General features: G+C 37.6%; 2 long non-coding RNA genes across 2 annotated transcripts; one reads left to right on the top strand and one right to left on the bottom strand.

Annotated features, from left to right (window-relative positions):
* Window positions 1–3,809: 3,809 nt before the first annotated feature.
* Window positions 3,810–12,374, bottom strand: LOC133714243 (uncharacterized). The gene is made up of 3 exons (XR_009848509.1): window positions 12,141–12,374; window positions 11,900–11,943; window positions 3,810–4,010 (listed from the first exon to the last, which is right to left on the bottom strand). It is a non-coding gene; the product is annotated as an uncharacterized LOC133714243 (long non-coding RNA).
* An 8,343-nt stretch (window positions 12,375–20,717) lies between these two features.
* Window positions 20,718–21,435, top strand: LOC133718866 (uncharacterized). The gene is made up of 2 exons (XR_009850632.1): window positions 20,718–20,912; window positions 21,055–21,435. It is a non-coding gene; the product is annotated as an uncharacterized LOC133718866 (long non-coding RNA).
* The last annotated feature ends 4,315 nt before the right edge of the window (window positions 21,436–25,750 follow it).

Here is a 25,750-nt window from a genome sequence, read left to right as displayed (position 1 = left end):
CACACAGTAGTAACAACGTGGGCGGCGGAAGGCTTCTTGGGATTCTCGAAGGTCGCCTACAACACCGACATTCATATTGGCGCTTAGTCGACGTCGGAGACCTCTGCTATGCCCCAATTTTGGAACATTGACACCGGATCTCTTATATGATACCACCTGCGGATCTCTCCTTTTGTGTATGCGACTAGGGAAACATTGGATTGGGGCTTTCTCCCATTTTTTCAGTTGTATAGCACGTGCAGACTATTTGATTCAAGTAAATCTGATTTTACTGAGGTCAACATTTTTTTGGTGTTCCTCACCAAACGCCCAAACGATTAACGGAAACACAAGTCTTAATAGAGCATGTATACACGCACTGTTAGACACCCCAGGTGAGCACCCACTTGGGTGGGTGGAAGAAGCTCTGACATACATATGGGGTAGGGAATAATTGCTGGCGGCAAGTGCGGGAAGTAGATGTGCCAAATAAGATCAGACATTTTATCTGAAAGTGTTGTCGGAATTTCGTTGCAGTAAAACATAATTTAGCTAGGCGTGGCATGAAAGTGAGAGACGGGTGTAATCACTGTGATACAGAGGAGGAAACTCTTGTTCACATATTTTTTAGGTGTGAGTATGCGAGATGTTTTTGGTTTGGGAGTCCACTGCAGTTGGATGTTAGAGTGATTGGAGGGGAGGATTTTATTTCGTGTTGGCAATGTTTGTGTAAGTTGTTGGGCAAGCGAAGTGATGGAGGTGATGCAGTAGCCTGGGATGGAGGAGACCTGACATGGGATGGGTTAAATGCAATTCTGATGGTGCTTGGAGGAGTGAAACTAGACAGGGTGGGGTAGGTTGGGTGGTGCGGGATCATGAAGGCCGCTTCCTTCATGGTGGCTGTAATGGGTGCTTAAGGAGTGAATCTGTCACACCCCAAACCCGAGACCAATATTATATTGAAATATGGTACCCGAATTCGTGATGTGAGTTATTACAAATAAAACTTCCTCAAAGAATAAAATAAGAGAATTTATATTAGTCTGAAAAATACTCTTATTAGGAATTGAATTTTTTTTTTTTTTTTTTTTTTTTACAATACCGGAGCTGAGCAAAATATATTACATTATTTCTTTTGAGAAAGTAGTAGAAAATAAAACATTTATTTATATAGTGGATCCACCCCGTTTTCCCCAAGCATCTACTGGTTACCTGAAATCAAGGTGTAGTATCATGAGTAACACAAACCCAGTAAGTACAGCTTACATTCTTATATTAAAATGTCTTATAAGAAATCAAATTTGGACAACCAATTCAAATGTACCAAGAACCATTTATATGTTCATACCAATTCGTAAATATGTATATGTATACACATAATACACACATATATAGCCAAATATATTCATCCACGTGAATGTTAATGAGACTGGTAATAGATCACAAAGTCACATGCTAGAGTCCACTCTACTCAAAGCACGGATAAGCCGCAGCATACTGAGGACATGCACTACCAAAGTATGTATACTCAAGGTCGATACATTCTTCCTATGAGTATAATAGTGCACTATCTGTAGGGACTAGGGCCCAGGCTAACTTTTCATATCACAAAACACTTTTACCAGTAATTCACTTAAACACGGGGTAGTACTAATCACCCGGCTTCACAACTGTACTTCTTAGACATAATCAAATTCACAAAATACAATCTTTATGAATTATAGATCGTAATATATGTATATGTACACATGCTTATAGAGACATATACTTGGGAATAATCTCATATGAAAACATATGTAACATAATTGTATAACACAAATAAGTAAATTCACTAGCAAACAACATAATTAAAAATAAGCTTGTACATAATTGAAATCAACTAAAATATGTAATAATAAAGCACAAGCATTAAATGAGTAACTATACACAATTTAACAAAATTATACTATAGTTAGTATTTATGTCCAAATCCATTGAAGTTCATCGATCAACCGTGTTCATGTTTCTCCGATTAGAGTCATCAAACTTCAAAATGTGTTATGTTGTCCATCAAAGTTCGAATTAATCAAATGAGTACACCGTTTCAAAGAATTTTTTCCACAAGGAATTCAATGGAATAAGTCATCTAATCCAGCTCGAAGTGACGTAGTCCAGAAATGGTGAAGAACCATAACAGCGCAGAAACCGATATTTTTGATACTAACCTTTGGTTTCTAAGTCTTTACGTACTGTGTATTTTAGCATTACTTCTCAAACTTTCCAGATCACAAGTAGAGGTCCTAAGCTTCAAATTGATATAAAGTTTGTAGAAAATGGTTAAGAAATGAGGGAGATATGAATTTTTGAAGTTGTGATAGCTGTGTGAGATTTCCAGAGAGTTTAAAAGTTGAAAACTTTGATTAGCCATAACTTCTTCATTTCTTAACCTATTTTAGTGATTCAAAAGCCTAAATTGAAGAACTTTTGATGAGGAATTTAATACTGTAATTATTTTTGACAAAACAAATTTTACTATATACGAAAATACATGTTTGCAGCAAAGCAGATCCTTTTCCATTTTATCATTGGTTATGCATTTTGATAAATCTTAAAGACAAAAGAATATAGAAATGTATTCATGTACTTACTTAAGGAACTCAGAAGGTCTTGTGATCAACGTTTGGACTTCTTTCACAAAAAAAAACTTCTTAAGAGAAAAAGGATGAAGGATTTGTGTTTTCTCTTCAACTAAGGGAGTTTTTGATCAATTTTGCATTTCATCTTCAAGCTTGTAGGAAATATGATCAGATCATATGTTTATATAGGCTAGAATTAATCACTAAAATAAGTAAGTGACTAATATATTAAGGTGAGTGACTAATATAGTAAGTTGAGTGGCTGGTCTAGTAAGATGAGTAACTAATATAGTAAGTTGAGTGGCTGGTCTAGTAAGGTAAGTGGCTAATATAATATTTAAAGGAAATATTTAAAAAATATTTGGGTTACTTCTAAGTTTAACGAATCTTAGAGTGTTCTACAGTTATACTAAGTTTCGGGTTCTTACAGAATCTGTGCTTATGGTGGAGGCATTGGCCGTTCGTGAAGCATTAGACGGGTGTATCATGGGAGGATGGAAGAGGGTAGTGCTGGAAACAGATGCAAAGCTGGTAATTGAATACTTAGAGCAACTCCAACAGCTTCCTATAATTTCTGTATTATAGGGAAGCAAAAGTTAAAGCTTTAGCCTCTTTTTCTTCTCTAACTTCAACAGATTCCCTATTTTACAACAATCTTTAAAATCTCCATATTCTTCCTTAAAATTTTAGAGTTTGCTGTAAATATAGGGAATTTGGTTTTCTCTTTCCTCACTTTCCCTTAAATAGGGATAGTTATAGAGAATCTGTTTGAGCAAAACAGGCTTATTTTTCCCTAAAGTAAAGAAAAATCAAAATATAAGAAATCTGTTGGAGTTGCTCTTACAAGACAAACTAGAACATGATGCCTCTATTGAGGCTGTTCTGTTTTATATCGAAGTCTTGTCATCTGAATTCGATTCGGTCATGTTTTCTTATATCACTCGTAGGAATAATCAAGTAGCTCATTCAATTGCTACTCATGCAGTTAGATGTAATGTGGGATGTTGCTGGGTTGCGAATCCCACTGATGGGGTTGTTGAAACTTTAGCTATGGATGTAGTCAATTCTGAATTCTAATAGAATGTTCCACCGTTCGTCTTGAAAAAAAAAATAGTAAAACGTGAAGGTGATCTAGAAGGCCACCAAACCAACAGTTCTTGAATCATTTGATTTGCATTGTCAACAGAAGTGGGCATATTGAAGCTATCTAGTGAACTTTAGGGCACATATTTGTGATTAATTGAAACCGAAAAATAAGTGAAAAGGTGAAATGGGTAAGTCTGCTTATAGGCCTCCTCAAAAAAAAGTCTGCTTATAGGCTATTATTTTATGCATGAGCCAATACCCGAGCAAAATAATGTAGAATACATACCCGCAAAGGTAAAGCAGTTAAGCCACTTCCTTATGAGACCAAACCTGCAAGAATGCAACGAATCTATTAACCTCCATAACCGAGAAAGTTGATCAATACCTAATATTGATTTGCAGACGCCGGGTTGGCGAAAACAAACCCAATGGGTAGGAAGGGACAGTTGTGGTGGGAACCCAAATGGGTTCAGTTTCATCACCAGTTTCAATCGATCAATATACACAAGATAAAATTAATCTACGTCTTACCTTTCCGATCGCACGGTCTCCTCCCGCACAGGTCTCTCGGGAGAATCCGGTGGTGTCCAGAACTTCATCGGAGCTGATCCAGAAGTGCTTGTAGGTGGATTTGGCACAAACACTTCACTAATAGTGGGAATTGCAAATCTTGCAGTGTTCATGGTTTGGATCCAGATTCTTCTGATTAGTTTTAGTTTTTGTTTACGGGAGAGATTTTTTTTTTTTTTCTTTTTTTTTTTAGTTACAATCGGGACCTAAAAGATCCAAACAGAGACAACAAAGAAACCAAGAACTGGTTCAAAACCAGTCCTCCTAGTTCTAGAACAGCAGACAAATCATCCAAAAAAATTTTGTTTTTTTTCCCATAAGTAGGTCTTAAACAAAAAAACAGCACCACGTCGGATTGAATATAATAAAAGTTTGTCTGCTATTTAGCTCATCGTTCTATCTGGGACCCATTTTTCTTTGTCAAGTCAACACTACGACCGCTTGTCGTCATCTTCCACCGTTATTGTTCGCACGTCCATAAATATAAATAATGGTAATACGTAGTATTAAGCCGCCCAATATTCCGTTTCATTCTTTTTTCCTTTCTTTTTCTTGAGCTTCGACTTAAACAAGGTTACGGATAGAGGTGACAACTGGCCTATTTTAAATTTTTCGTGCGGTACTCCAGTCGGCTTATTTATTAGAATTCCATTCATTATTATGTCAAGCTCGTGCCGGTTCATTTACTTAAATTTTAAGTTTGGTCTAGTCCATGGTCCGAGCCTATATCGTGTCGGACCGTGTTCGTGGCATTCCATTATAAGATACAATTTTAAAATTTTAATTTGAGTAAATAAAAATTAAATTTTATTTAACTATTTAGATAATTAAAATAAATAAAATTCTTATTATGTCAGGCTTGTGCCGGTCCATTTACTTAAATTTTAAGCTTGGTCTGGTCTATGGTCCAAGCCTATATCGTGTCGGGGGCTCGGACCGTGCTTGTGGCATCCCATTATAAGATACAATTTTAAAATTTTAATTTGAGTAAATAAAAATTAAATTTTATTTAACTATTTAGATAATTAAAATAAATAAAATTTGACAACACTTTTCTTAATCTTAGCTTTTTAATTAGATTAGTTTTCTAATAATTTTTTATATTACACTATAAGAAAGAAGGGGAATTTGATTCTACACCCAAATTCACACATCCCTTTTAGAATAAACTCATCCATAATAGTGTTTTACTATACACTCAAACCAATTAATTAGGTTTATTCAAAATAAAAAAACCTATTAAATAGGGTAAATATTAAACCCCAATGTTGTTAAGAATTACTGAAGCTGCCATTATCAAATTCCCCATTCACCTATTAAATAGATTAATAGTCAAAATCATCTAGCAAATATTATGGAGTTTGATTGACGTTATTGTTGGTATTACCTTCACTTTAGGTTTTTATCAGTACTTAATTTTAGGTGTTTACATTAATGTCATTATTATCATATAATGATGAATTTTGAGTATGTTTCTTCCTATATATAGAAGCTAGTGAATTCATTCGTCATTTTTTCTTTGGGTGGAGACCTTTCACAAAGTTGCATATGATTTCAAAGGATGATTTCAAACGACCTATTCATGAGGTTTATTTCATCATTTTCTTATGGGTTAGAGACTTTCTTTCAAATAGGTACATATATCATATTCGTAATTCAAATTACCTATTTATCAGATTTATTTAGTATAATATCTTTGTTAATCTTTTGATTTTGTGTAAAGCTTGAATTGGATGGTTTTTTAGTAATTAGAAATTTCAATTTATGAATCTGGTACAAAACTTAGTTTCATTCCTTCAAAATAGAATCGTTGTTTCTAATTACCTGATATTTAGATTGCTTTAATATGTAATACCTATGATTTAGATGTTTGTTTTTGTAGTTTTAAATTATTTGTGTGACTCTATATCATAGGTTGTTTATTCCATAACCTATAGTATTGACAATTAATATACCTATATTTTGGATATATGTATTTAAATCCTAATAGAGTTTTACCTTTGAAATAGATCTATGAAGGTAATTTGCAATTGTATAAGGAATCACAACATGCAGGGCACTAGTAGTTGGGAGATTTATGAAGACTACATTGCAAAGTGCTAGTCGAGATGACAGATGAAGTGCTATAATGTTCTTTATATTATGTTCGAAAATGTAAAGTTTATATTTCAATTGTAAAAAAAAAAAATTTAATTGTTTATTTCAATACTGGATGAACATCATTTATGGTTGTACTCATTGTCCCTATTTCAATAAATTTTTAGGTTTATTCCTTCAAAAAAAATGTGTATTTAAATTATCTTGATATTAGAAATAAACTTCTTAATATTGTAAAGTTCAATTTCAATTGTAAAACAATGAATGATAATAATGAGTTTGCTAAATTATAGTGCAAAAACTCTTGCACATTCAAAATTATTCAATGTGCCAAAATTAAGGGATAATTATATATTAAGCAAACTCTACAGTTACACATAACTATTATGTGGTCCTTGACCACCTCATAGAATCAGGCACCTATGTGGAGAAAAATGTAGGGGCGGAAAAAAAAAATCTTAAAGCAATCAATCTACATCAAGTACATTTTACATGGGCTAATTACATTAACTCGACCATTTTAGAAAATTAATGAATATGGAATGATTGTATAACTACACCTATTAGAACGGATAAGCAAAATAACATACCTTAATGAGAGGATGTTTAATCATGTCGAGAAAGAAAAATATTTATATAATAGGAATATAACAGAATCTGATGATACACAATAGCAAATATATAGATCACATCGGAAAGGAAGAAATATAGGATAATTAAGGCAATTAATCGTTTCAAATAAGAGAAAAATCAAGGATTAAATTGATTGTATTAAATTCTAAATATTTAAATTCAAAAAATAGTCAGCAGCTATATTTGAGGAATATTTTAATTATTCAATCAGAAGGGCAAAAAAGTCAAACTAAAAAATGTGAAAAATGTTAATTATAGATTTAAAACCTATAAGGAAGGTTCAATTATGTGAATTGGGTGTAGATTAAAAGAAAATATAGGGATGGGTTTTTCTTAATATGAGCTTTGTTTTTTGGGTTTTTATCTAATTTTCTCAAGAATGAAAGAAAAAAATAGGGCTCTTGACCCAAGGCACAAAATTGAGCCAATGTATTCCCACTTAACCCATCAACAAAATTTTATTCCTACTAACCCAATTAGAAATGAAATAAAAATTTTACCCTCAGCCTAATTAAGAAAATATATCTATACCACTCTGTCTCCTCTCTGTCCAGCACGCCGTCTCTCTCTCTCTCTCTCTCTCTCTCTCTCTCTCTCCCCCTCTCTCCCCCCTTCCCTCCCTCCTCATCGGAGTCGGACAGACGACGTCGCTCGGCTGGGATCTCTGTGCTCGACGATGGCCTTCCGAAGACGACGACGGCTGGCACGAAGAATGACAGCTCCCGAAGACGATTTTGGTGATCGACAACAAAGGAAGAGGATCCACGAGGAGTACGAGCGTCGCCGTAAGCAGTTCCACGATCTATGCGCTGCCGTCAAGGCAGACTTTGTCTCCGACTTCAAACTTTGGTTCGCACCGTGAACAAATTCAAGGCTAACTTAGGAGGACAGATTGTTGCGCTGGAGACTTCTTTAGACTAGCCTCCAAAGTGCACAGACACCTGCCTTGATCTTGCACCAATTCTAGACTTCATAATGGTAATTAGTTTAATATTCTGTCAAAATTCTCTTTAATTTCCTTCATCTTTGATTTGAATTATGAAATCTTACTTCATGGTGCAGATGGTTAAAGAAGTCTTTGACTCTCAATTATGAATGAGGACAAAAAAGTACTGGGTGGTGGGTGGTCATTTGCGTTTTCAGATGAATTGGTTAGCTAGTGGGAGGCTTTCTTTTGCTAAAGCTCTCAGACTCAGTGAACGAATAATGGAGGTTCAGCTAAGAAGAGTTTTTTGTCTTTTACTTTTATCTTGATATTTAATTGCTTCTTCTACTCCCTTTAAGAAAACATGTCCGGTACTTATAGACTTGCTTGTTTGACTGGAAGCATTTTGAAAATGCTAAGGCCATGTCCTTCCTCTTTCTTTTATATCCAGATAGGAGCTCTGCTTTGAAAATAAAGTGTAGATTTAGAGTTTATGGCTACTTTTCGGTCGCATATCCATATCTCGACCGTTTAGTTATTAGATACTAATATATAGATCATCTCTGTAAATTTTCAGCAAAATTGATGATCGTTAAGGTATTGATAAATGCCTTAAAGCTAGTACGGTTCAAGTTGGACAAATTCAGTTCGTCAATTGGTTTAAGCGAGTTAGATACCTTAACAATCATCAATTTGGCTGAAAATTTGCAGATATGATTTATAAGCGAGTTAGATACCTTAACAATCATTAATTTCAAAGCGGAGCTCCGCTCTGGATAAGATTTGTATATGTGTGTGTGTGTGTGTGTATTTCTTTTTTGATAAAATGAGGACAGAAGGCCAAAAAAAAAAAGTTTTATTAGGGGGGAAATAAACGTCTATTGGGGGGCAATAAATGTTTTAAATTGATGTAATCTCCTCGTTTTTTTCTTTAATCAAAGTAGTTTTATTTGTCTAATTATAAGGAGATTAATTCCCACTCCGGCGACCAAAATTTCTATTGGGGGATAATAAACGTCTATTGAGGGGCAATAAACCTCTCCAGCCTCATATGAGATCTCAAACAACCTGTTTGAGAACTTCCGGCGAGGTTTCATAAACATCTATTGCCCCCCCCCCCAATAAAGGTCTATTGGGGGAAGGGGGGTTTATTGGCCCTCTATTAGGGGGCAATAGAAGTCTATTGCGGGGCAATACAGGTCTATTTGGGGGCAATAAACTTTTCCGGCGACTTATGAGATCTCCGACGACCTCTTTAGAGACCTTCGGTGAGGTTTTCAGAGAAGTTCGGTGGGCGGCAGCAGGTGACCGGTGACCTGAATCCGGCGGCCAATAATGGGACTCCGGCAAAGTCTCTCTCTCTCTCTCTCTCTCTCTCTCTCTCTCTCTCTCTCTCTCTCTCTCTCTCTCTCTCTCTCTCTCTCTCTCTCTCTCTCTCTATATATATATATATATATATATATATATAAAACAAGGGGTTGAGGGTAAAATAGTCTTAAAAAATAAAAAACAAAAACATAATTGGGTATTAGGGAAGACCTTATTAGAGTCTTCATGGGTAAGGGGGAATCTAAAAAACTTAATTGGGATAAGTGGGAAAAAAATCCCTAGAACTAGGGTAAATGGACAAAAACCCTAAAAATATATTACATTTTAGTATATTATTGTGAGATTAATCTTTATTAACAAAATGAAGATTTAGTATCGATCATATTTTTTTCCTTCATTCTATAGTTGTATTATTGTGAGATTAGCCTTACTGAGGCTTACCGGAAAATGCCTCGGCCTACGCCTCAGCATTTTAAAACATTGGTTTCAAGTATTGGCCCTGACTACAATTCCATTGGAAAGAGTATCAGATTTGATTGACCAGGGTAGCAGACAGTGGAAGGTTGATTTAATTTTGAGTTTGTTCGACCTGGAAGTAGCTAATACTATTCTTTCAATCCCTGTGAGTAAATTTGGGTGCCAAGACAGGTTAATTTGGCATTTCACGAAGCACGGGGTGTATTCGGTCAAATCAGGCTATAAAGTTGCACAAGAGCTGGACAGGAGTGGTTTGTTGGGTAGGAAGGGAGATGGTGAGCCTAGTACATATGGGGTAGGGAATAATTACTGGCGGCAAGTGTGGGAAGTAGATGTGCCAAATAAGATCAGACATTTTTTCTGGAAGTGTTGTCGGAATTTCGTTGCAGTAAAACATAATTTAGCTAGGCGTGGCATGAAAGTGAGAGATGGGTGTTAGGGCTGTCAATTCCGACACGACCCAATAACACGACTCGAAACCCACACGAAATAAAGCGGGTTGAACCCGCACGATTAAAAAGCGGGTCGGCAGCGGGTCAACCCGTCATGACCCATTTAATAAACGGGTCGGCCCCGGGTCAAACTGCCAACACGAAATGAACCCGTATAACCCAATTATGCTATACTTCTTCTTGAAATATTGGACGATGGGAGTATTTGATCCTAGGATTTGACAATTTGAAATATTCTGCTTCATCATTATTGGATTTAATTATTTATGAATTATATATAATTATTTATAGTCTTCGTCTTATGAAGTTTTTAGTGAATTTAATCAATTTATGCATTTTTTTAGTTAAATGTGTCACAGTGTTAACCCTTAAATGGGTCATTTTGTCAAACATGACACGACCTATTTATTAAATGGGTTAAGCGGGTTGGAAATGGGTAACCCGTTTAATAAATAGGTTGAGTTTGGGTTTAAATTTTCGACACGATTAATAAATGGGTTGGGTTTGGGTTTGTCTCTTGTGACACGACATATACCGTGACCCGGCACGAACCCAACCCGACACGACCCATTGACAGCCCTAATGGGTGTAATCAGTGTGATACAGAGGAGGAAACTCTTGTTCACGTATTTTTTAGGTGTGAGTATGCGAGATGTTTTTGGTTTGGGAGTCCACTGCAGTTGGATGTTAGAGTGATTGGAGGGGAGGATTTTATTTCGTGCTGGCAATGTTTGTGTAAGTTGTTGGGCAAGCGAAGTGATGGAGATCATGGAGGTGATGCAGTAGCCTGGGCGGCTATGGCAGTGTAGCGTTTGTGGAAGTGCCGAAACCATGTGCAATTTGGAGGGAAGATTATTGAACCCCAAGTTGCACTGGAAGTGCTTTGAAAACAGAGACTAGAATATTTAGATGCGGAACAAAGTAACTTGCAGCCCCCAGGTACGGGAGGTGAGTGATGACTTGTGCTCTGAAGTGGGATGGAGGAGACCTGACATGGGATGGGTTAAATGCAATTCGGATGGTGCTTGGAGGAGTGAAACTAGACAGGGTGGGGTAGGTTGGGTGGTGCGGGATCATGAAGGCCGCTTCCTTCGTGGTGGCTGTAGTGGGTGCTTAAGGAGTGAATTTATGGTGGAGGCATTGGCCGTTCGTGAAGCATTAGAAGGGTGTATCATGGGAGGATGAAAGAGGGTACTACTGGAAACAGATGCAAAGCTTGTAATTGAATACTTACAAGGCAAACTAGAACCTGATGCCTCTATTGAGGCTGTTCTGTTTGATATCAAAGTCTTGTCATCTGAATTTGATTTGGTCATGTTTTCTTATATCCCTCGTAGGAATAATCAAGTAGCTCACTCAATTGCTACTCATGCAGTTAGATGTAACGTGGGATGTTGCTGGGTTGCGAATCCCCCTGATGGGGTTGTTGAAACCTTAGCTATGGATGTAATCAATTCTGAATTCTAATAGTGTTCCTCCTTTCGTCTGAAAAAAAAAAATAGTAAAAAGTGAAGGTGATCTAGAAGGCCACCGATCCAACAGTTCTTGAATCATTTGATTTGCATTGTCAACAGAAGTGGGCATATTGAAGCTATCTAGTGAACTTTAGGGCACATATTTGTGATTGAAACCGAAAAATAAGTGAAAAGGTGAAATGGATAAGTCTGCATATAGGCTATTATTTTATGCATGCATGAGACCAATATCCGAGCAAAATAATAATGTAGAATACATACCCACAAAGTTAAAGCAGTTAAGCCACTTCCTTATGAGACCAAACCTGCAAGAATGCAACGAATCTATTAACCTCCATAACCGAGAAAGTTGATCAATACCTAATATTGATTTGCGGAGGCCGGGTTGGCAAAAACAAACCCAATGGGTAGGAAGGGGAAGTTGTGGTGGGAACCCAAATGGGTGCTGTTTCATCACCAGTTTCAATCAATATACACAAGATAAAATTAATCTACGTCTTACCTTTCCGATCGCACGGTCTCCTCCCGCACAGGTCTCTCGGGAGAATCCGGTGGTGTCCAGAACTTCATCGGAGCTGATCCAGAAGTGCTTGTAGGTGGATCTGGCACAAACACTTCACTAATAGTGGGAGTAGCAAATCTTGGAGTGTTCATGGTTGGATCCAGATTCTTCTGATTAGGGTTTTTGTACCGACATTAACTGGGATCAATTTACGGGAAAGAAAGGTATTTTTACAACTTTTTGTTACTGCTTTTTTTTTTTTTTTAATGTGAATAGCTGTTTTTGTTGTGTTTTTCCGATAGGATAAGTGTTTTTGTTGTTTTCTCAAAGAAAAAAATAAAATACGGCATCACCTCGGATTTAATAGAATAAAAGTAAAGTTTGTTTATTGTTTTTTTTTTTTTTTTTGAGAATAGGTTTTTTTTGTTGTTTTTTTTTCAATAGGTTAACTGTTTTTGTTGTTTTTTTCGATAGGATAAGTGTTTTTGTTGTTTTCTCAAAGAAAAAAATAAAATACCGCATCACGTCGGATTTAATAGAATAAAAGTTTGTTTGTTTTTTTTTTTTTTTTTTTTTTTGAGAATAGGTGTTTTTTTTTGTGTTTTTTTCAATAGGTTAACTGTTTTTGTTGTTTTTTTTCAAAAGGATAAGTGTTTTTGTTGTTTTCTCAAAGAAAAAAATAAAATACCAGCACCACATTAGATTGAATAGAATAAAAGTTTGTCTGCTATTTAGCTCATCATTCTATTTGGGACCCATCTTTCTTTGTCAAGTCAACACTACGGCCGTTTTTTCGTCATCTTCTACCATCATTGTTTTTGGGGAAGAATGCACCAACAGTTTCCGGACACTGTGAGGACTGTCAAAATAATACCTGAACTTACAAAGTTATCAATGTGATACCTAGACTCATTTTTTCGTATCAACATAGTACCTACGACCAAAGTTTCCTTGTTTCTTTATTTCTTTCTTTCTTCTTCTTCTTTTTTGGTTTCTTCTTTGGAGTTCTTCCCCTGATTTGAATCATCAAGATTCAAATCATCTCAGTAGCGGGCCATTCCGGCTACGTCATGGCCTTGAAGAACACCGGCGCCGCCTTAAGCGATTACGGCCACAGTGAATCACAGCAGACACCTCCTCACCTTGCTCCGCCTATCGAATTGCTCGTCCAAGTTCATCCCCGCCGCCGCCGCCGACGGCTTAGCCACCACCACTCTCGTTCTCTCCTCCGACCCCCTTGTATACACCATTGATCAGAAACTCAGACCCCGCCAGCCCTCCACTCTCAAATCACAGCTCCAATCCCACCCCGCCATTCTCTCCGTCACTCCCGACATGCAACACCACCTCCACACCATCAACAACCACATGAACAACCTCTCCGTCATTCCAAACATGCAACACCACCTCTGTCATTCCCGACATGAACAACCACACATACAGAAACTCAACAACCCCTCCATCAAATTATAAGATCCAATTCAAACTCTAATCACCCATAAAACTCGATCATCAAACGAAACACAGCACACAAAAGTGATCTATACCAATCTCAAACCCATTGGGCAAGCATATATTCAATAATTTCCAATCAATTTGAGTACCTTCTGAAGCTGATTGTAGCTGACATCGTCGCGATGCTTGGACCAAAACCCATTGGGCGAAGAGAGTGTGTAAATGGGTGAAGCCCCATCACTAAATTGGTCGTCCCTCTGAGCTAAGCCGGGGATTTTGGGTTTAATCAGAGGCAATTGTAGGCCAGAGAATTGAGAGTGAAGTCTGAGGCCGACGATGCCGACGAAGGTCTGGAAAACGAGGATGCAGGGGGTTAGGTTGCCCATTGCTGAAGAGGACGAGGGTGAAGAAGAAGCGGACCATGAGGAAGAAAAAGGGTTTCACCGGAGATCGACAAAGGAAATGGGCTCGATGGGCGCAGCGGTGGTGTTGGTTGAACTGATCGACTGGTGTGGTCTGGTGTTGGTTGCGGTGGTGTTGGCGAGGAGAGAAGGAGAGTGAGAGGAGAGAGAGAGAAGAAATAAGAAATTTCTTCTGTTTTTTTTTTTAATAATAAAAATGTGTAATAAGACAATTTTACCCTTAAAAAGTGACTCACGTGCGTGGTACGTGCAAAATTTAACGGTTCCGTGACGGAATTTGGTCGTAGGTACGATGTTGATACGAAAAAATGAGTTCAGGTATCACATTGATAACTTTGTAAGTTCATGTATCATTTTGACAGTCCTCACAGTGTCCGGACACTGTTGGTGCATTTTTCCCTTGTTTTTGAGTTGGAGAATTCTTAGGTTCACCCCCTGGGTGAATGAGCATATTCACCTCTTTGCGATTAACGCATAATAACTTTATAATTTTCTAATCCAACCATTCATGTTGTATAACGTAATACAAAGATTAGCTCTGTAAAACATTAATCAAATTGATGACCTTTTAATTATTTATTTATATGAAATACATGGACGGTTTATCAGAATAGTAGTAAGTATTATTAGAACCATCCATTTGTTTGATTCAATGAGATAATTAAACGATTTCCGATTCGATTGATTTTTTACAGAGATGATCTTTAAAGGCTAATTTAAGATATATATGGACCGTTGGATTATAAATTTATTAAGTAAAAGTATGTTAATCGACAATAGGGGTGAATATGCTCATTCACCTTAGGGGTGAACCTAAGAATTGTCCGAGTTGGACAATTTTTATATCCTTAGTGTCGCACGTCCATAAATATAAATAATGGTAATACGTAGTATCAAGTCAACTAATATTCCGTTTCATTCTTTTTTTTCTTTCTTTTTCTTGAGCTTGGACTTAAAGAAGGTTACGGATAGAGGTGACAAACGGGCTGACACGGCCTATTTTAAGTGAGGTTATTCGTGTTTCGTGCCGTGCTCCAGCCGGCTCATTTATTAGGATCCCATTTATTATTGTGTCAGGCTCGTGCCGGCCCATTTACTTAAATTTTAAGCTCCGTCTGGCCCATGGTCTGAGCCCATATCGTGTTGGGCCGTGCTTGTGGCATCCCATTATAAGGCACAATTTTAAAATTTTAATTTGAGTAAATAAAAATTAAATTTTATTTAACTATTTAGATAATTAAAATAAATAAAATTCTACAACATTTTTCTTCATCTTAGCTTTTTAAGATTAGTTTTCTAATAATTTTTTATATTCCACTATAAGAAAGAAAGAAAGAAAATTATAATACATTTTAGTATATTATTGTGAAATTAATCTTTATTAACAAAATGAAGATTTAGTATCGATCATATTTTTTTTCTTCATTCTATAGTTGTATTATGGTGAGATTAGTCTTTATTAATAAACATATATTCAATATTTAGAAGAAAAAAAAATTTATGTTGAAACAAGGATATAATGTTTTATTTCACTACTTTGACAACATTAATAAAATAACATTGATGGAATTGTAATGAGATTTTAAATAAAGAGATCTAATATTCAAATCTCATCATTGTAATTTTTTAATATTTATAAAAACAAAATGAAATTTTGCGTTTGTAACGGGCCGGCCCACAATACGTCATGATCGGGCCGTGCCAGGCCAATATTCTTCAGCCCAACCCGACCCGTCAGAATAACGTGCTCGAGTCTGCCGAGCCACTAACGGGCTTGGGCTGTGCCGTGCTCGTGCTTAGCGACCCATTTGCCACCTCTAGTTACAGATGAAATAGCCATCCACCCAAGATCAATAAATCATGGGGAGTGAAATTCACACTTCCCATTTTACCATTCACACTCATTCTTTTCTTTTTCGGTTGAGAATCTTATAAAATGATAAAATTTGAGTCATTAAAGATAAATTTTAAATTACTAAACAATGAAATATTAAGTGTGGATTATAAAATAAGGAGTGTATGTTTATAACGGGCTAGCCCACAATACATCGTGATCGGGCCGATAACGGGCTCGAGCCAATGGGCCAATATTCCTCAGCCCAGCCCAACTAGTTAGAATAACGTGATCGGCAGTGTCGGGCCACTAACAGGGTTGGGTCGTGCCGGACCACTTTTAAACGTGTCGGCCCGTGCTTTGCTCGTGGCTATTGGCCAGTTTGCCACCTCTAGTTATGGATGAAGTAGCCATCCACCCAAGATCAATAAATCATGGGGAATGAAATCCATATTCCCCATTTTATCATTCACACTCATTCTTTCCCTTTTTGGTTTAGAATTTTATAAAAAAAATGACAAAATTTGAGTCACTAAAGACAAATTTTAAATAGGCTGAGAGCGCGGTTGCTGGTTGCAGGGGACCTTCCCGATCCAATCTGGGTTGCTGGTGGCCCTCTGGATCCGATTTGGGTTGCAGGTGACCTTCTGGATCCGATTTGGGTTCGTTGGGATCTTCTAGATCCGATTTGGGTTCTTGGTTACCTTGCTGGGGGAACGTCGGCGGTGATGGTGGCAACCTGTTGCAGGTGGTGGCGCAGCAGGGATCACGGGAAGACGGTGGAAGCCATGCAAGAGTTGGGCTGGGCCCTACATGTGGGCTGTGTCTCCCTAGCTAACTGGGCTTGGGCTCAATTCTTGGGCCATGCCCTAGTTGTTTTTTTATTTAAAGTTATTATTTATTTAAGCTATTTAGTTTGGTTGCGCTTTTTGCGAGTAATAAGTCCATACACTTATTGTGTGGGTCTAGTCGGGCTGCGTGCCTGTGTGTGCACTTCTAGTGCCTTGTCTGCTCTAGGTAGGTGGCGAGTTCCCTGCTTTGTCAAATGGTCGCTACCTCCTAGTGGCAGGGTGAAACTTGGTGTCACTGGATGTATTTTCCAGTGGCAACATGATGGGAAAGCTATGAGAATGGATATTATGCTATGCTGTATTCGAGTTGCAGATCAAGTTATCTTTCCGTTGTGTCATCGCTGGGAAGCAAATCGAACCGTCTGGAGCGTGTTCTTTGCTAGTTGGTGCGTATTTGAATACAATTATTTAGTAGAGACTCGTGATATTATTTCAGGATGTACTCTAGGTGCCTATTGTAATCAGGGGTTTAGGCTCAATGTCCCCCCCCCCCTTGTATTTGACGGTTTCATTAATCAAGGCTTGAGGGCAGCCGCACCAGCCTTTTATTAAAAAAAAAAAAAAGACAAATTTTAAATTACTAAACAATAAAACATTAAGTGTGGATTGTAAAATGACGAGTGTGGATTGTAAACTAAAGCCCAATATAAGATCAAATGAAAGCCTAAGTAAGAGCACAGTTTGTCAAGGTCCGCGTGCAGCTTCACAAAGACAAAATCCAATTTCAGCAGGTTCAGTAGATCCAAAAAGCCCACCATACTAACAGCACAAAAGATGACCAACCAAACTATCACGTGTCCACATCCTCCATGATGCAAAATACCATAAAGCCGAACAACAATAAAGAAAAGAATTGCAATTAAAGGAAATTTGATGAAGCTTGAAAAATGTTGGAACTAAAAAACCAAATTCTTACAAATCAGTTCCAACTAGTTCATAGACTTCTTTTCTTTTTTTTTGGTATAAAACCCACTTCATAGGTATTAAAAACTAAAAGTCAATTGACTTGTGTGGAGCACATGTTAAGGGGCTAGTAAAAAATAATAAAAAAACTATTTAAAATGGTTAACATAGTAAAAAAAAAGAAGTGAGTGACAAGAAAACTTTCAAGTTCTTTTTCTAATCACCAATAACACATGCATCGCACGGGTATGAGACTAGAGCTAAGGGTGCTTTTTATTAAATTTTCCAAATACAAAAAATTGCACGTGAGATAAAATTTAATATATTAAGGACAAAAATGTAAAAGTGAAAGTGAAAGGAATGTAAAAAATGAAAATATAGAAATCAAGTCCAGCCAGCTTTGCTTGGTTAGTGGCTCTGGATTAAATGCAATTATCAATTTTTTATTTTGCTATATCCAAATGCTCTTTTTTTTTTTTTGGGGGAAAATCAAATCTTTTAAACGAATATTAGAAAATATCTACACTCTCGATTAGAGGTGGCAAATAGGGGTGGGCATAAATGATTGAAAGACCGAAAAACCGGAAGGAACCGATCCGGACCGGCAGGTTCGGGTCGGGTTTTCGTCTGAAAATAACGGCTTTCGGGCTGGTTCGGTCCCTGTAGTCAGTGTGCTGGTCCGGTCCCGGTTCTGAATTTTGAAATACATAAAAACCCGTTGGGCCCGAATATTGTATATATTTTTTTATGGGCTAAATACAAATTACTACCCTATGGTTTAGGTCCAAAATCAATTCAGTTCCTGAACTTCTAATTTCATCAAACACACCCCTGCACTTTCAATTTTGATCTAATAGGTCCAAGTTCCGCCGGGATTCGAACCCATGATACAATATTAGTTTTCCGACAATTGAGTTATTTAACTTGTTAACGTGGCTCATAGATGGCCTATGTTTTATGATGTGGTGTCAAGGTGGTCTGCATAGTCATTTTAGGAGTGAGTCCTACTATTAAAAATAAATAGTTTTTCAACAAATAATCCAACTATAACTTGAACCCATAATAGAATATTAACGAATTGGACCTATTAGATCAAAATTGAAAGTGCAGGGGTGTTTTTGATGAAATTAGAAGTCCAGGAACTGAATTGATTTTGGACCTAAACCACAGGGTACTAACTAGTATTTAGCCCTTTTTTTATTATGCATCATTCTTTAATCTTGCTTATTTTTTTATCAATCATTCTCTCTCCTCTGTCTCATTGTTCCTCACGACTTGACTTTTCTTCTTTCTTTTTCTTCTTGCTTTTTCATCTTCCTCTTTCATCAATCATTCTGTCTCCCATTTCATTTCAGAAAAATCATTATCTTTTTCTTCTTTCTTTCCCATCTTCCTCTTCCCTCAGTTCGGCAGTTCCTCTCCTTCAATTCCTCTCCCTCAGTTCCTCCACACTTAGTTCCTCTTCTCTCTTGGCGGAAGCGCAGCCTCCAAACCCAACCCGGATTGGAAACTAGTTGAGGTTTCGGATTTGAACGGTTAAGTCACCGTCGTCGAGATCTGCCGCCGGAAGATGCTCTCCGAGAGCGACGCCTGAAACCTCTCCATCTCTCACATCTGGTTCACCACTCAGCCTCACTCCCCCCCCCCCCATCACCTGCCTCGCCGTCCACCACAACCACCTCTACGATCAAATCCCAGCGACCCCAATCCCAGCCACGAAACACTGAGCTCTCCTCCTCGTCCTCTCTGTCTCGCTTCTCCTCTCAACCATGGTCTCCTCCCACTTCCAATTGCAATCTGACCATGGTCTCCATCGGACTGAGACACTGTGTCTCCTCCTCATCCTCTCTTCTGTGGCGTGTTTAAGCCCGGAAACCTAACCCGAAAAATTTCGGTCCGGGTTTACTCCGGTCTCAGAATATGGATATCACGTTTTGGGCCCGGCCCGAATATTTCGGGCTCGGTCCCGGTCCTTGTAAATATAGTGCCGGTCTGGGACCGTGCCCAGCCCTAGTGGCAAACGGGCCGCTAAGCATGAGCAAGACACGGGCCCGGCACGTTTAAAAGCTGTCTGGCACAACGCGAGCACGTTAGAATAACAGGTCAGGCTGGGCCTAGGAATATTGGCCCATTGGCCCGACCAGGCCCGAGCCCGTTATGGGCCCGGCACGGCCCGAGTATGAAGTATTGTGGGCCGGCCCGTTACAAACACAAAATTTTATTTTGTTTTTAAAAATATTAAAAAACTACAATGATGAGATTTGAATATTAAACCTCGTTATTCAAAATCTCATGAGAATTCCACCAATGCTATTTCATTAATGTTGTCAAAATAGTGAAATAAAACATTATATCCTTATTTTGACATAAGTATTTTTTCTAAATATTAAATATATGTTTATTAATAAAGACTAATCTCACAATAATAAAACTATAGAATGAAGAAAAAAATTATACTAAATCTTCATTTTATTAATAAAGATTAATCTCACAATAAATATACTAAAAAACAATATATTTTTGAGTTATTTTTCTTTCTTTCTTTCTTATAGAGGAATATAAAATTACTCAAAAAAGTAGAGGAATATAAAAAAATATTAGAAAACTAATCTTAAAAAGCTAAGATTAAGAAAAATGTTGTAGAGCTTTATTTATTTTAATTTTCTAAGTAGTTAAATAAAATTAGTTTTATTTACTCAAATTAAAAATTTTAAATCGTGTTTTATAATTGATAGGCACGAGCACGGCCCGTTTATTGATCTGGCACGATATGGGCTCGGAGCATGGGCCGGACTGGGCTTAATGTATAAGTAAATGGGCCGGCACGAGCCTAGCACGATAATAAATGGGTCGTCCCGAGCGCAGCACGAAGCACGACTAGACCCGTTTGCCACCTCTACTCTCAATGGGTGTGAGAGTAGTGGAGAGTTATCATTGTGAAAGTGGGGAGTTTGAAATAGTTATTTTCTTTTATTTTATCTTTTTCTTGGTAAATTTTTGTCCCTACGTTATGATGTAAATATGTAATCCATGTGCGGATCTAGAGGCTCAAGTCCTACCGAAATATTTGGGCTAAACCCAAAAACTGTATATGCTATATTTTTTATTTTGGCTTTGTCAAGCCCACCCGAAAAACTCTCGCATTCTTTCAGACACGGCTCAGTGCATCGACCTCTCACACGCCGTCGATCTCTTTAATTCCAGATTTTTCTTCCACCCAGAAAAACTCTCTTCCTCTGGATTTCTCAGACCTTTTCTAGTTAATTTCTTTGGATATTGTTCAATTTGATTTTCCAGATTTGGATCGGTAAGGTTCTTCAACACCTTTTCTTTCCGATTACCATCACTGCATTTCGGTTTTTCCTTTCGATTTTTGTGGTTTTGGTTGTACTTTTTGATTTTAGGATCAGACTATGATTGAAATCTAAGGCTTATTCATTTCTGGACAGTTTGAATTTGAAAAAGCTGCAAATTAGGCTTCAATTTTGGACATTTGGTTTTTGTTATTGAATGCTGTATCAGAAGCTTACTTAGTTGAAGGAGAGTGGATTGATTGGTAGTGGAGATGTGGAATTGAATCAAGCTCTTCTAGTCTTTCGTTTTGTTTCCAAGTTCTTATAGTCTTCTTCTTCCGATTTTGCAGAATTGGAGGTATGAAATTGGGAGCAAATTGGGATTGTGAATTTTTTAGGTTCAGTTAGGTTGTGAAAAATTGTCTTTTTGGGATTTCATTGTGGCAGCAATCATGGGTTTATTGATCTTATTGGTGTTTTTCTGGACTTCCCAGTGATTTAAAACTGTGAATGAGCACTTTTTTTGAGTTGATGAAATTGTTGAGATTCTTCACTCATTTTTTTTGTTAAGAAGTCAAGCCCACCCAAGATTATAATCTTGGATCCACCACTGATATAATTCATGATATTTTAATATTTAAGGGTTATAAAAATTTAAAAAAAATTCATTTTGGCTAATAATACTTATTCTCTTAATAATAATATCGATAAGAAAAAATAAAACATCAAGTACAATTTGATCTAGTGATATAGAGACTTATGTGAGACAATAAATTAGTTGTTGTATATGAGTTGTTTATTTAATAAAAAAAAAAAAAAATTCAACCGAACCGCCAAAGAAAGGCTTTTACAATCCCTCCCCTTACCACGTTTATAATTCAAAGTAAACATACCAAAGAAAGGCTTTCTTACCATTTTTTGTCTCGCTCCTTCCTCCCTTTATGATGTGTCGATTAACCCCGTCCATCACAACTACTAGACTTGAGAGATGTAAATATAGTGTAGCAACAAATCAGATGTCGCTGATATCCTGAACAAAAGAAGATCGCTTGATACACAATTTTTCCAACTAATTCAACAGTTCTTCCATGAGAAATAATTCTATTGAAAATACCAAAAATGGAAGCGAACCTTTAGTTGTAGGGATTATTTCTCCACAGGAGTTGCAGCACATGAAGAAGGGAGAGCGATGTTGCTCGACCAGGCATTTGGTCTTGCCAAAATGGCCAAAATGGAAAAAAACACAGTACGTGGGAGTGGGTGAGGAAAGTGTTTATCCGTCTCAAGAACATTTAATCCTCTCACAGCAATTAAGGTTCAGAACTCAGAATTGACCCAATAAGACAACTTTGAGGGCACGGATTAAATTGACTGGGACTAATGATCGAGCAAGCCACAAAATCTAATTGGAGTTGTCAAAGGTTGTTGAACTTTGAAACAGCAGGGCTTGTGGTGGAGGGAAAAAAATCGCTGTTTTATTGGTGAGACAAGAGGGCCTCAGATGCTGCAGAAAGTTTATGTCCGTGTTCAATTCATTGATTGAAGCACAGTCTGCTTCTATTTATACATACAAGTGTATCAAATGGTGTTGTTCTAAACAACCAACTCTAATTCAAAGCTATCTAGACAAACCAAACAGAAGATCAAAGACCAGTACGAGATTCGATACGGGTACATGTAGATAAGATCGAGTAACGATATAATCAGTAGGAGGATTATTGGAGCTGAAGAGGATGGGGAGAATTGATTTTGAATTTGAATTCAATATCGTGCCCAACGACAATGGCTTCAAGCCTTCGAGATCGTCGTTCACATATACCAATTGCCACCATTTTGCACACATGCATCTTGGTTCATGCCGAGTTTCTCGTCGTTCATGCTGATTTTCTTGTCTCGTCGTTCATTCCTAAATATGCCCGTCTCATGTCTCTGGCTCTACTCAAGTTTCAATAATATCATTATATATTAACATCAACCATTTCTGCATATCATTGATGGGAGAGGATTCTCTCCTGAGCTAGTTAATCACCTGAGTTACCTAAGCTTTCAACCAAGTAATGACACCTGTGAAAACAACGTCTAGTTTACATAGTGCCACGTAGTGATTGACTCTCCCCACTCTTATCTCTCTCTAACCCATAGAACCACCGCCCTCAGAACCCATAGAACCGCCTCCCTCGCTCTCTAAATCGAGCTCCATTGGCGAAACCATAGCCTCATCCTCACTGGCGCCGCCGTCCATAGCTTTAGCTTCCTTAACGTCATCACAGGATTCCGACTTCGCATCCGATTCGAAATCGTTGTTCATTACAGAGATCTCAATCACAACCAAGTTCCATAGAAGATTCTCTCTCCTCCAATAACCCTAGCCTTTTTCTATGGACATGTTTCTCTGTCCAAGCTACCAGATGCCTAAAGTTACAGATTTCAGCTACCCCGAAGCTTTTTAGATTTGGAACTGTGGAAGGTCAGTCCACTAAAGGTTCCTAAAGTCATTGCAGTCACCTTGCAGACCTTCAACGTCAGAGACTCTAAATACTCTGGAGTATTTTCAAATGTGAAGTCTAGAATCGGTGATACGAGATTTTGAAACATTTAAAAACACTAATCCGGTTAATCCCGAAATCAACTCCAAGATTTTATCTCTTGGGTTGCAGTTTGGGAAATATTAAATAGCGTCAAGGATGAAAAATCCCTTATAATCTTTATTCTACCCCTCTCACGTCAATCCTCCATGGCATATTACTGAGGACTTCAAGAAGGTTGATAGCTTTTGAAATCGACGGATTATAGAAGCAGCAAATTGATAGCTTTTATAATCTACGGATTATAGAAGCAGCAAAGTCTCAGCTCGTATAATCTGCATAGGGAAGTAGGAACTTGAAAATAAATTGATTCATTCCATCTTACCAGACAGCTCAACCTGCTTAAATTAAGAAATAATCAGCTTGTTTATTAAGCAAAGCTGCCCCAAACTAGGCCTTTACATATCTTGCTAGAGTCGGTGTGTGCCTCTTCATAGCTTCCCTGTACACCTTGGCCATAAGTCCTATAAAATATGTCTACGGAACTCATACATGCATAACAGAAGATACGCCAGTGAAAAGGGGGAGCACATATCAACCAGAGGAGCCGTGGTTATTACTAAGATTGAATTATTATTCGTGATAAAACTAAGACGCACTATGTTCACAGAAGATTTGCCAGAGAGAAAACAGGTGGTCTGCAGCTTTCTATTCTTGCGATTTGGACAGCAATTGGTCAAAAACCGCAATTGACAAGCTTCACAAACGCGTTAAGAGACCAAAGTTAGGGGAAAGAGCAGGAATAAGCCTGAAAACTGGATACCAAATAGTCCCCGACACAAAGCTTAGCCAAAACAAACCCTCAGGATGTGGACAATACCGAAATATTAAAGAATAAGAGTAAACCTATCGAAACCAGCACAGCCATATCATGTATTGAGCAATCCATTAGAAGTGTTAACAGTGCATAACAAACTTGGATATTTTGGACACGTTGTAGTTAGTTGTGCTCTCCAGCTGTACTCCACACTTGGTCATGCATGATTAATTAGTTAGAGTTAGTTTCATTTTCAGGTTAATTAGCAGCTTAGTTAGTTAATTAGCTGAGTCGTATATATAGCATGAGAGACTCATTATCTTGTAATCAAGCTTTGAGTGGAAATACAGACGGTGTTAGTTGCTCTCTCTCTCTCTCTCTCACAAATATATTTTCCTCTCTTCGTTTTCGTCTTCGTCTCCACGAAACCCTAGCTCGGTTTGGATGCCATGGCTAACATGGTATCAGAGCTCACACAGATCCAGGACCTGTGATCAATACTTCCGCATCTATGAATTGAGAAGACAGTGTTCAATTTTATTGATTTGCTTTCTCAGATCTGGTTTTATCTGTGTTCTTGCAGCGATTTGTGCCTTGGATCATCTTCAAAGATTGGATCGAGTCTTGAGGTTCATCGAGGCTCAATTCTTAATCTCTCTAGTGTTCGATTGAATTTCCAGGTGAATCGCACTCGATCTTTCTCTTCAAAATAGTCAGAGCTATGTATTTTTGAGCTGTGTTCTTGAGCTAAACATATGAAGTAGTATCTCTCTGGAGCAAAATTCTATTCTTGCGTATGAAATATTGAGCTGTGATTAGAGTGAAGAAAAAAAAAACAAAAGTTTGAGCAAAATCATATTAGTAGTGAGAAACTTGAGTATTATACAAGGCTGAGTTGATTTTGTGAGATTCTGTGTCACTTTGTTGAAGTAAAACCATTAAGCTAATTCTTGTAAATTTTCTAGAAGAAAGAGAAGTGTTGAAAATCAGTACACAAGATTATGGCTATTCAAAACAACTCTGGACTGTCTCACTCTGATGTACACTCACTGTTAAGTGTGATCACTATTCGGCTTAGTGAAAGGAACTTCATAAAGTGGAGTTTTCAGTTTCAATCCACTCTTGCTGGAAATGGACTCTTTGGCTATTATGATGGCACAGAGATACCTCCTCCTCGTTATGCTCTCACTACTGAAGGGCAGGTTACTAATGAAGAGACTGCAGCATATAAAACCTGGAAGCAAACCGATATGGCTCTCATGAGTTTACTCATGGCTACTCTAGATGAAGATATTGTAGATGTGATCATTGGTTGCAAGACATCTCAGCAGGCCTGGCTTGCTCTCCAAGAACGCTTCTCTGCTGGCTCAAGAGTGAGCATCATGCAACTCAAAACTGAACTACAAACTATGAGGAAAGGAGGTGAATCCATTGAGAAGTACTTACAGAAAGTAAAGAATGCTCGTGATCAACTGTTGTCTGTTGGAGTTAATATTCCTGAAGAAGACAT

Source organism: Rosa rugosa, chromosome 6, assembly GCF_958449725.1.
Source record: "Rosa rugosa chromosome 6, drRosRugo1.1, whole genome shotgun sequence".
Classification (NCBI taxonomy): domain Eukaryota; kingdom Viridiplantae; phylum Streptophyta; class Magnoliopsida; order Rosales; family Rosaceae; genus Rosa; species Rosa rugosa.
This window is presented reverse-complemented; position numbering and strand designations above follow the sequence as displayed.